The 11451-nt window shown below is 35.5% G+C and overlaps 1 protein-coding gene across 1 annotated transcript in view; it reads right to left on the bottom strand.

The window, feature by feature from the left end:
* Window positions 1-10573, bottom strand: part of LOC106466812 (60S ribosomal protein L37a) — an 18617-nt gene extending 8044 nt beyond the window's left edge. Inside the window, exons 1-2 of the mRNA XM_022394893.1 lie at window positions 10570-10573; window positions 453-460 (exon numbers count right to left, since the gene is read on the bottom strand). The gene's annotated coding sequence lies outside the window, so the exon portion shown is untranslated. The remainder of the gene's footprint in view (window positions 1-452; window positions 461-10569) is intronic.
* Window positions 10574-11451: the final 878 nt, after the last annotated feature.

The raw sequence follows: 11451 nt of genomic DNA, 5'->3' as shown, positions 1-11451 counted from the left end.
TTAAGTAAATACTTGTGTCGCTTAAGTTTCGTCGGAACGAAGTTACGGAAAATTAAGTAACACACGGAGACGTAACACTATTTTAACTTACCTAATAAATATACCATTAACAAGAACCAATTTATTATGAAAAATATATTTCTTGTACTCAGATATTTAAACAAATATTCATATCTACAATTATATATAGGGGGAAGGTGTGGCTCAGTGGCTTGGATGGTTTCTAGTTGATGGGTGCCAGTTATTAGCTGTGAGTAACTTGCGATGGAGTAGCATCACGTCTAGGGAGAATGTGTTACTATTCTCATCCTCTTGTACCAATTAAGCTGAAGATCAGCTCGGATCCTTTGTACCATATGAGAAAGGGAGGAATTTGATCTTGACCTGCAATTATAAGTAGAGTTTATAATGTTACTTTATCATTCAAATTCTTTAAAGTTTTGTTTTTGGACAATGTTGTCTTGCTGCCTTCCCTCTAGTCTATCACTCCTAAATTAGGGGCGAATAGTGCAGATAACCCTCGTATAGCTTTGCATGAAATTCAACACAAACCAAACCCAATCGAGAGAACGTAATTCCAGCATTAGGTCCAGTTTTCTCATTATTGAAAGCCTTTTAATTAATACCTCACCAAAGTCACTTTCAAATCGTATGCTTTTTAATTAACTTTATTTCGAATTCACATAGAAATAAATCAATATTTAAATAATTTATTTGTACCATGTTCATCTTACTTCTAATTTAATCCTTCAAATTAAAAGGCGATGCAGTAAGTCAGCAGATCAGTTCGATAAACTTTATTTGTGATAGTGTTATGAATTTCAAGAATAGTTCATAGAGGACAGGCCGATCTGAGATGTTCATGAAAGCTTTAAAAGTGGCGCTAAAATACAAAAGCCTTAAGTTCTCTGTAAGCGAATACTTAGCGTTCTTTAAAATATTGCTGCTGAGTAACCAATATAAGTTTTCTAGTTTTAAACTTTGGTTTCATTTTTCATACAGTTGTTTTAAAAATGGGGTTACCGCTTGTTCGAAAGCAAACTTTGGTAACGACCTATGAAAAATTAGACTTTTATATACAAATAAGTAGTAGCCACTGTAATTTCCTTTTTGATTTTAGTGTTGAAAAAATGTCTAGAAAGATGTTATTTCGAAGCTTTTTATGGGTATGTGTATACATTATACTGTATTATATATATATCTTTAGGAATTGAATATAGTTTGTGATTTTTGATATACCCTTTCAATTACCGCAGTAAAAACAAAAATAACTTGTAATCACCGATCCAACAAAATTAGAATACACAGGATATTGACTCGACATGGCCAGGGGGCAAGGGGACGCTCGACTCGCAATCTGCGGGTAAGAATCCCCGTCCTACCAAACATGCTCGCCCTTTCAGCCGTGGGAGTGTAATACTGTAATGATCAATCCCACTATTCGTTGGTAAAAAGAGTAGCCCAATAGTTGGCGGTGGGTGGTGATGACTAGCTGCCTTCCCTCTAGTCTTTTACAGCTAAGTTAGGGATGGCTGGCGCAGATAGCCCTTATACAGCTTTGCGCGAAATTCAAAACAAACCAATCGCATAATATATTCTGCTATATTTATGCTTAATTAAGCCTAGCGCTTTCTTAAAGTAACCATTAGATAATAATACAAAATAACATCTCTCTAAAAACACGGGTGGAAAATTTTTGCTCAATAACTAAACGTTTTATAATCTTCACAGATTATTGTGAAACTTGTAATTTGTTTGCTTGACTGTCTCTTTTTTTTTAGCGCACCCATGACCTTCACATCTGGAGCGCAGTTTTTGCGGTAACGAGTCACGAACTTGTAACCGCTTGGCCATGCCGGTCCAGTTGTGGAAAGTTGTAATTCGTTTGTTTGACTATTAGTTTGTTTTGAAACTAAAAATGTTTAATTAAACCTTTTACGAGTGACCTAGTACTCTCAGTCTTTTTATTTTACGTTAACCCTACATTATTTGGAAATGTATAAAATGTAATACAACTGTAGTAGTGATGCTAACTCAGTACTAAATGAATTGCATGACAATTAAACATAATGTACATTTTATGAATAATATAACCTCAACAGCAGCAGGTTGTTCAGAGCGTTCTTCTTTTTCCAAATTAGAAGTCTTTTGAATTATTTACAGCGAGTGTCAAGCGAACGAATCACCTGTGAAGACTATAAAACCTCTAGCTGTCCATTAAAATTTTCTACCTGTTTTATCTAGATGCACTGTAGATACATGTAGAGATGTTATTAAGAATTAAATAGGCTCTTAACTCGGAAAAAAGAAGCTAGCCCAATAAACTGCTGCTAAGCCTGTATGAGTTATATAAAGTACTGTACATTTAAATCAGTACCGTATGGGAAAGTTCAACATTATGTCTACGCAAAACAGAATTAATGATTGTCCTTTTCCTTAATATCTTTTAAACGGTTAACGAGTCTGTGAAACATCAACTTATTCAAACAGTTTGTTTGTTTCGCGCAAAGCTACACGAGGGCTATCTCCGCTAGACGTACCTAATTTAGCAGTGTAAGACTAGAGGGAAGGCAGCTAGTCATCATTACCCACCACCAACTCTTGGGCTACTCTTTTACCAACGAATAGTGGAATTGACCGTAGTATTATAACGCCCCCACAGCTGAAAGAGCAAGCATGTTTGGTGTGATGGGTTTCGAACCCGCAGATTGCGAGTCGAGCGCCCTAACCACCTGGCCATGCTAGGCCTTATTATTCAAACAGTATGTTTGGAAAGATTAGCTACTCGTTTCTGATAGGATTGAACTAAATAAGTAGTTTGAGAACATAAACAGAATAAAATGGCTCGAGTTTGTTTGTTTACACGTTGAACGGCACAAATCAAATATGACAAGTATTATAAAGTTACAGCCGTTAATCAATCCGACTGAGAAACGTTTCCAGATATTTTCAAAGTTCATCTAGGCCCAGGAGTATCAATATTAGTGACATCTGTACGTTTAGAAGTGGACACAACGTGAATTAAGAGTGCATTATACTCAAGAAAAGCATCTCAATCAGGGTCTGAATACAGAAAGAGTGAATTAGAGATTAGTATTAGGCCTATTATAATTTTTAACACCGTATTCTACATCTAGTCCTTTAAGGATTTTCAAAAATTAGAAGAGTGTGAAAGAATAGTATTCCATCCATACTATGTAACCATTGCCGACGACACGTTTTGTTCAATCCAAGCTCATCAGGCTGGTTGGGACACAACAAACACAGCAGTAGTCGGAGCACTTTTTATGTAAGCCATTTGTTGCAACAACAATTATTATGGCGTAAGCGCCTTTTTTCGAACTTGAGTTACTTGACCCTCCCCTATTTTTATTTTTTTTGCAAGCGCTCTTGGTATTAGCCTATTATATTTTTAACACTGCATTCTATATCTAAGTCCTTTAGGAATTTTTCAAGAATTAGAAAAGTGTATAATAATAGTATTCTGACCAACCTATGTTTGCTGCATCCATTACCGACGATGCGTTTCGCTCAATCCAGAGCTCATCAAGCCGCTGGGACACAACAAACACAGTAGTGGTCGGAACATTATTTATGTAAGTCATTTGTTACAGAAACAATTGTTATGGTGTGAACGCCTTTATTAAGCTGGCGAAGTACAGTCATGATTAATTTACTTGTCATTAGATACATGTATTAGGTCTATTAAATTTGTTAACATTGCATTCTTTGTCTTTTCTATTACTTGAAAATCCCTAAGGGAATAGATGTAGGACGCATCCTTACTAGCTATAGAATTCCTCATAACCTGCATCATATTCAGTCTCTGAAAGAGGCAGATTGTAGTCAATGTGTTGATTTTGCGTTGCAGTTCTTGGTAAGACTGGAAGTCGATGACCAATGGTCTGCCAATGTCTTACCGACTGATGAAGCACAGTTTGAAAACTAATCCACATGTATCATTTCCTGCACGCCCACATAATGCTGACGTTACAATATGATGTAGATTCACAGCTAACTTTATTAATGGAATGTACTTATTTTGAAGAATCGTCAGCACATTGACTGAAAAAGTGCACAGTCAGTGTTGCACGATACCATCCAGTGCTGCAGCAATGAAATGGTTTCCGTGCATAATGGTATCCCTCTGTTTGGTGGTATCCAGGTGGACCATGTCTTGCAGGAGTACTCTCAGGACAGAATAATACCAGACCTAAAGGGTGAAGTGCAGTGTGGAAGCTGGAGGAAAACGTTTCGAAAATGTGGTCAGACATTAGGTCATAGTGGTGCTCCTGGTGGTAACATCTGACGACTGTGGCATTTGCATCTGAATGACACCTTCACACATCCCTATAAACTTTCATCTTCCTATACTATACCGTTTGTTTATATGACGTACTGAACTACGAAATTTTCTTTATAACCATCTTGTATACTCGTATATACTAGCAAATGTACCTGCGCCTGACGGCATTTATTTTATTGCCTACAGGGGGATGGCGGGACGGTGTGCATGTGCGTCATTCGCCATGCATGTCTACTGAATACAGATAATAAGCAAAGATAAACGTTACTTTCATTTAGCATTGGCTTTAAGAGGTAAGAATTGAAAAAAACTATGAAATTCGATGTCCGAGTTCGTATCCATTTAAAATCGATTCGATCTTTGGAAGTTCCAACCCGGTTCCCTTTACAAATTGTCATCGAAATTGGTTCAGTCAATTACTCATAGGGTTTTGTGACTTCACGATACCAGAAAGACGGACAATTCTTTTTAAATACACATATAAGCACACAAGAGTAAGCCTAATGATTGGTCAACTATTTAAAAATATATTTATTCTACTCAGTTAACTCCACCTCAAACGTTTCCCGAAATGTTTTAAATGAAGACTATGCTTCCTTAACCTTGGATTTAGCATTTGACCCTTCCCCTTTTCCGTGTCACACTATAATATTTAGCCATTGACATTTTACGATCGTCTTATTGGATCTCTTCTACTTCTAATGCTTAGCTTTTTCAAATGAAGACTTTTTTTCGTAAATAGAACAGACACACACACACATGTATGTATGTATTCTTTTCTCTCGTTGCTTTTTTTTCCTTTTGCAATCTACAATACTTCGAGGAAGGTTTACTTGGAAACATAAGTCTGTGCAATCAGACAAATTTCAGTTTTTTTTTTAGGACCCAAGATTATGATAGGAGACCACAGGTGCCCTATACAGCCCGTTATAATGTTAGAGATGATACAGCACCCTGAAGTAAACACTACAGTGAGAATGACAGGTGAAAGCAATGAAAACTTTCAACAGGAAGAGAATGTTAAACTAAATTTCCGAAGAAGAGAGAGAATGAAAAAGTGAATATTGTTTCCAAAGCCCGCAGCTCCGCGTTAAAGAAAGACACCTAGACAGAAATCAATTACCACATCCTAGCAACGTCGTTGCTGCGTGATACAGCTATTAACTATATTACCTCATCTACACCATGTATAAAATCGAAACTTCAGAACCATAGATTTATTTTTATTTCAAAAGAACGTTTCTAGTTGATATGAGAAACGTGTTATTTGGTTGATTCTACCATAGCTTTGTATTAGTATCCGTTTTTTCCCTCTTATAATCTAAGAAACCATTTATCGAGAAAAAAAATAATGAGATACAGAGAGGAATGAGAAAATATCCGTTTTATTTTCACTTTATTTCATTTCCCGCCGTTCTTATCATTTTGTCTAGCAATATACATATACCAGTCGAATCAAATTGTAACCACCGATTTCTTTTTTTTTTAATAATTAAACAAGAATTCCACGAATAATAAGTAATCAAGACGATTGATGTTGACGCTTCTAATTCTCTCTCTTCTGGAGTTCTTATTATTTTATATCTTCTTCAGTTTTTGGGGACAACTTAAAGTAAACAAAATTTTAAACATTCTCTGAATACACTTCTCAAAATATTTCTAACTTTTATTTTTCTTTACGGTCTACGGACTTACAACGCTAGAATCCGGGTTTCGATACCCGTGGTCGGCAGAGCATAAATAGCCCATTGTGTAGCTTAATTACAAACAAACAATCTTTATCTTCTTGTTGTTTAATTTTTAAGCCTGTTTTAATTCGTCAGAAGTACTGTAGATAGTGAAATAAACATATTAGGATAGCTATAAGAAAGAGAACCATCTAGTCACAAAACTCGCGTGGGAAACAATAGACTACATACCTAACCACCAGCCCAGCTGGGCTAATGGGAGCTAACATAAATCGAAACTATAGTTCTCAGATGTGCGTGGTATTTTTTTATTACTTACCTAATGAGACTTAAATTCTTTTACAATAAAACTTATTTCTAGAAAAACGAACGATTAAGTTGCTATGGAGAGCAGATCATTAGATTCGACTTTATTATTCGTTAGTCAGTCAATAATAATAATAAAAAATAATGATCAATTTTGAACAGATGAAAACATATAAGATGAGCAAAGATTACTCGTTAGTCTACTTTTTTTTATATAAATTTATTTTATTAATTATCCACTTCTATAAGTATATTCCAAGGAATTACCTTGATAAATATGTATACGTATGAATGTATTTTTCTATAAACTTTTACTTGTTTTAAAAGAAGAAAAGTACATTTGTATTTAAAACGTAATACATGTGTTACTGTGAATATGTATTAGTTAACTGATGCATCTATGTAAAAAAACAAATACAGAAATCTCTTATCTGTAATGATATTCATGGATTTTGTTAATTTGAAAAAATAACGCAGTTATATATATATATAAATCCCGATTTGGTACTACGCTTTGACAAGTATTAGGTTATCGGAACTGTAACAGTAATTTTTCATACAAGAAGCCCTCATACAAACTGTATTTTTCAGTTTAAATACACCTTAAAGATAAGATTTAAATCTTCAAAACTTTTGCCTACTTCAATTAGGCAAATCAATGAATTTTCTTCATAATGTATTTTAGTATACAGCCTTATTTTCACGTTTATTATATCTGGGTTTTGAGTTCTTCATCTTGAAACCAGTTTCAGATAGAAAAAAGTATTCCGCTTCTTTGTCCTTTTTGGGCGTGGCCTCATTGGTTAGTGTGCCAGACTGTGGAGGATCCGATGGTTTTGGTTATGTGACTGTTACCGAAAAATCGCATTCTGCCTTTAGGGATGTGAGGTTATTATAAGAGTGATGTTCAAGTTCAATTAAGAGTAGCTCAAGAGTTGACGGTAGGTGCTATTGACTAGTTTCCTTCTCTCTAGTCTATCGGTTCAAAATCATAAGACGGTTAGCGCAGAAATCCCTTGTGTTGCTTTGCGCGAACATCCAAAACAAAACACTTTGCCATTTTCTCATTAATTTACACCAGGTTTTGATTTGTGAATGCTCTCAAGTCAAAGAGCATCTCTTAGTTCATTTATAGTTTTATTTGGTAATCTAGGTACTTCAAGTCTATACTGCTACTACGAAATACCAGCGAAACACACGATGAAATTGGACTGTACACAGATAACAAAAGCAATGAAACTTATTAGGTTACAACAAACTCCGTTAGGTGTTATATATGTATTAACATAATCAAACCTTTCGTTTACTCTATTGATATTTTCTTAATAAAGCGAAAAAATATTTGATTTTTTAATTCGAGAAATATTCTTTCTTTTAGTATTTACGAGAGGCTAGGTTTAACATATTTTGCCGTCAAAAACATTGTATCAACATTCACACCTAGTGACTATATTTTATGTCCATCGATTGAATTAGGCTTAAGCGACATTTACGTCATTCTTACACTACACAAAACGATATCAAATAAGTAACTTATTTGGCATTATACATTAGTATAACGCCTATTATAATTTTTAACACTGTATTCTATATGTAGTACTTTAGGGATTGTCAAGAATTAGAATATGGTATAATAATCGTATTCTAAGCACACTACGTTCGACGTATCCGTTGCCGATGACGAGTTTCACTCATTTCAAATTTTATCACGACGGCTGAGACACAATAAACAGAACACTATTTACATAGGCCATTTGTTACAACACGTAGCTACGTCTATCGGTAAAGACAAATTATTTGGCAAATATTTACACCATGAAACAACAACATATATCTAAAAAATTATAGCAAGAAATAATTTACAAAATTTAAATTTGGCGTGTACACAACAATGCGTTTTTTTTTCTCTATCCAAACAAAAGTAAATGTCAAAAATGAACAATAAATATTTAAGAATAACGGATTAACAACATCCAAAATTTCTTTGCAATTTAACTCTATAATACTTTTGTCATAAAAACAGTCAAACATTCCCAAATAGAGTATAAGTATGATTATTTGTTTGTAACTAAGCACAAAGCTACACGATGGGCTATCTGTGCTCTGCCCACCACAGGTATCGAAACTCTGTTTCTAGCGTTGTAAATCTGCAGACATACCGCTGTGCCACTGGGGGACAGATATCAATGTAGTAAAGAAAGTTTACATTGGAGATATTATAATATTTATAAAAGATATACACAATCGAAAATAAATATCAAATAAACTAAAAGCTAAGTTACTCAGAAGTACAACAGCTATTTAACTTCGGAAGATACTGTTTGGTTAGGAAATTCCTTTGTACTTAATTCCATATCTGCACGGTCTCTTCTTAGAATCAAAAAGTCAAATAAAGACATTTGATGATTAATGGTTTGACTACGTATGCGTATGTATTTAAATAGCTGAGGTAGCAAAAAATGTAGTTTGGGTATTTGAGAGGCATGTCGATAAACAGTGTAGGGCTAAGTACTCTTCCTTGAGGGACACTGGCCTCCGGAGCTGAGGTATCATAGATAGAGATTGGTTTGGTTTGAATTTCGCACAAAACCACACGAAGGCTATCTGCGCTATCCGTCCCTAATTTAGTAGTGAAAGACTAGAGAGAGGAAAGCTAGTTATCACCACCCACCACCAACTCTTGGGCTACTCTTTTACCAACGAATAGTGGGATGGACCATAACATAATAACGCTCCACGGCTGAAAGGGCGGGCATGTTTGGTGGGACGTGGATCGAATCCGCGACTCTTAGATTGTGAGTCAAGCATCGCAACCACATGGCGTAGATAGAGATGATTGGTCAATTCTTAAACAAATTCTCACGTGTTTATGGATACGAATGAAAAAAAAGCAAAACACAAACATTAATTTACAGCCAAATATCGATTACTTTGACACACGCGAATATCTGTAATCGCTAAACTTTTCGATTTCTCATATTAATAAATGAAGTATATGCTGCATCTTGTAAGACAAGTAATCATCGTAAGTATATTAACGCCTTTCTTTCTACTGTGAGCTGAATGCCCGCCGAGAACAAAATCCATGAAATGACTTTACTCGGTATTGGCCTGCTAGTGATTGACACGGCAGTTAAGATCCTAACTTTACAGCACGTTCTCGTTTAGTATTTGGAATCTCGTGTCAACAAATCAGGGCTCAAAGTCTGACAGCAGGACAAAAGAAACGTGGGAAAATGGTCAGAGATAATCTTAAATCAGCCAAGTGCCAATCAAGAGTTGACAGCTATCCACTAAAAGATCTGTACTTTCATTACTCCAGGCCGAATTGAAGTCACTATTGGCTTTAAACCGTAAATGTGAAGGTATTAAACAATTCCTTAAATTCTTTAATGAACAAACAGATACTCAAATTTTTCTACCTATCTAATTCCTATGTGATTATTCTAAGTTTTTTTTTTAATACATCTATTTGTTAGAAAATTTCAAGCAGAATATATTTTATTAAATAGTAGATGACAATAAAAAGTTAAAAGTGCAAATGCAAACCCCTCCCTCTAACAAACATCACAACAAGACAAGGACGAGAATAGATTAAAAAAACAACAACAACGAAATGTAATTACAAGATACTCAAGATAGGTTTTTGAACAGCTATTCGAAAGATTCCTTTAGGTGGTTAGGGCGCTTGACTCGCAATCTGAGGGTCGCGGTTTCGAATCCCCGTCCCATCAAATGTGCTCGCCCTTTCAGCCGTCAATCCCACTATTCGTTGGTAAAAAGAATAGCCCAAGAGTTGGCTGTGGGTGGTGATGACTAGCTACCTTCCCTCCAGTCTGTCACTACTAAATTAGGGACGGCTAGCGCAGATAGCCTTCGTGTAGCTTTGCGCGAAATTCAAAACACACAAATCCTTTGGAAGGAATAGAAATTAGAGATGCTGTACATAAGTTATCATGTATAGATACGGAATTACATAAATCTTATATATATATTCCTACTGCTTTTGCATAAAACGGCCCCCCAGTACAACACTGGTAAAGTCTGTGGACTTAGAACGCTAAAAACCGGCTTTCGATACCCGTGGTGGACACTGCACAGGTAGCTTTGCACTTATCTACAAACAAACAATCATAAACACGTGATTGACACGTATTACTAAGATTAAACTGAAAGAAATGAGAATTTTTGAAAGTAAACTATCACAAAAATTAGAAATGCTTATCAGAAGTAATTGTGAGGGCCTGACAAGTAGTTACAAACTAGTACCACATTTACTGTTGAGATGAAACTGGAAAGATGAAAACAGGAAATAAAATTAAAATGCGAGTATTCTGAACTCACCCTCTCTCCGTTTTGGATCTCCCAGATATTTGAACCAAACAGGAAAGTATTCGTGCAGAACGTTTGATTGTTTTTAATTTCGTGCAAAACTATTCGAAGGCTATCAGGACTAGCCGTTTCCAATTTTGAAGGAATAGCTAATCAACACCACCCACCGCCAACTTTTGGGCTATTTTTTTTTACCGATGAAGAGTGGTATTGACCGTCACATTATAATGCCTCCATGACTGAAAGAGCATGCATGTTCGGTGACGGGATTCTAACCTGCGACTAGCAGATTTAGAATCGAGTGCCATAACCATCAGGCCACCATAGAGAAGGAAAACGACATAAGAGAAATGACATCAGTGTTTACTTTCATTTCCTCTTTTAATATATATTTATATTACAGGGACATTTTTGTTTTGTTGTACAGTAAGAAATTCGATCACCAAAAACAGAACATAATTCAGCTTTCACCTATAATTGGAAAATGGCCATTTCATTACTTGGTTATGGTATGTCTTCTGTGTTCTCTATTCTTATGGATTTTGTCTTGATTTTTACTAATCAGTTTTTATTTCATCTTGAGTCCAGTTCTGTCTCGTTCTACCCGTCATCCAAGTAATTTTGGTGTCAGTAAAGTTTTGGTGTAGTCCAGCAGTAGAAAAGTCTTGTTCCAGCCGTCATCCAAGTAATTTTGGTGTCAGTAAAGTTTTGTTGAAGTCCAGCAGTAGAAAAGTCTTGTTCTAGCCGTCATCCAAGTAGTTTTGGTGTCAGTAAAGTTTTGTTGAAGTCCAGCAGTAGAAAAGTCTTGTTCTAGCCGTC

This window comes from Limulus polyphemus, unplaced genomic scaffold (assembly GCF_000517525.1).
Source record: "Limulus polyphemus unplaced genomic scaffold, Limulus_polyphemus-2.1.2 Scaffold2387, whole genome shotgun sequence".
Lineage (NCBI taxonomy): Eukaryota > Metazoa > Arthropoda > Merostomata > Xiphosura > Limulidae > Limulus > Limulus polyphemus.
The sequence above is the reverse complement of the archived record's forward strand: the minus strand, read 5'-3'. Positions and strand labels throughout refer to the sequence as shown.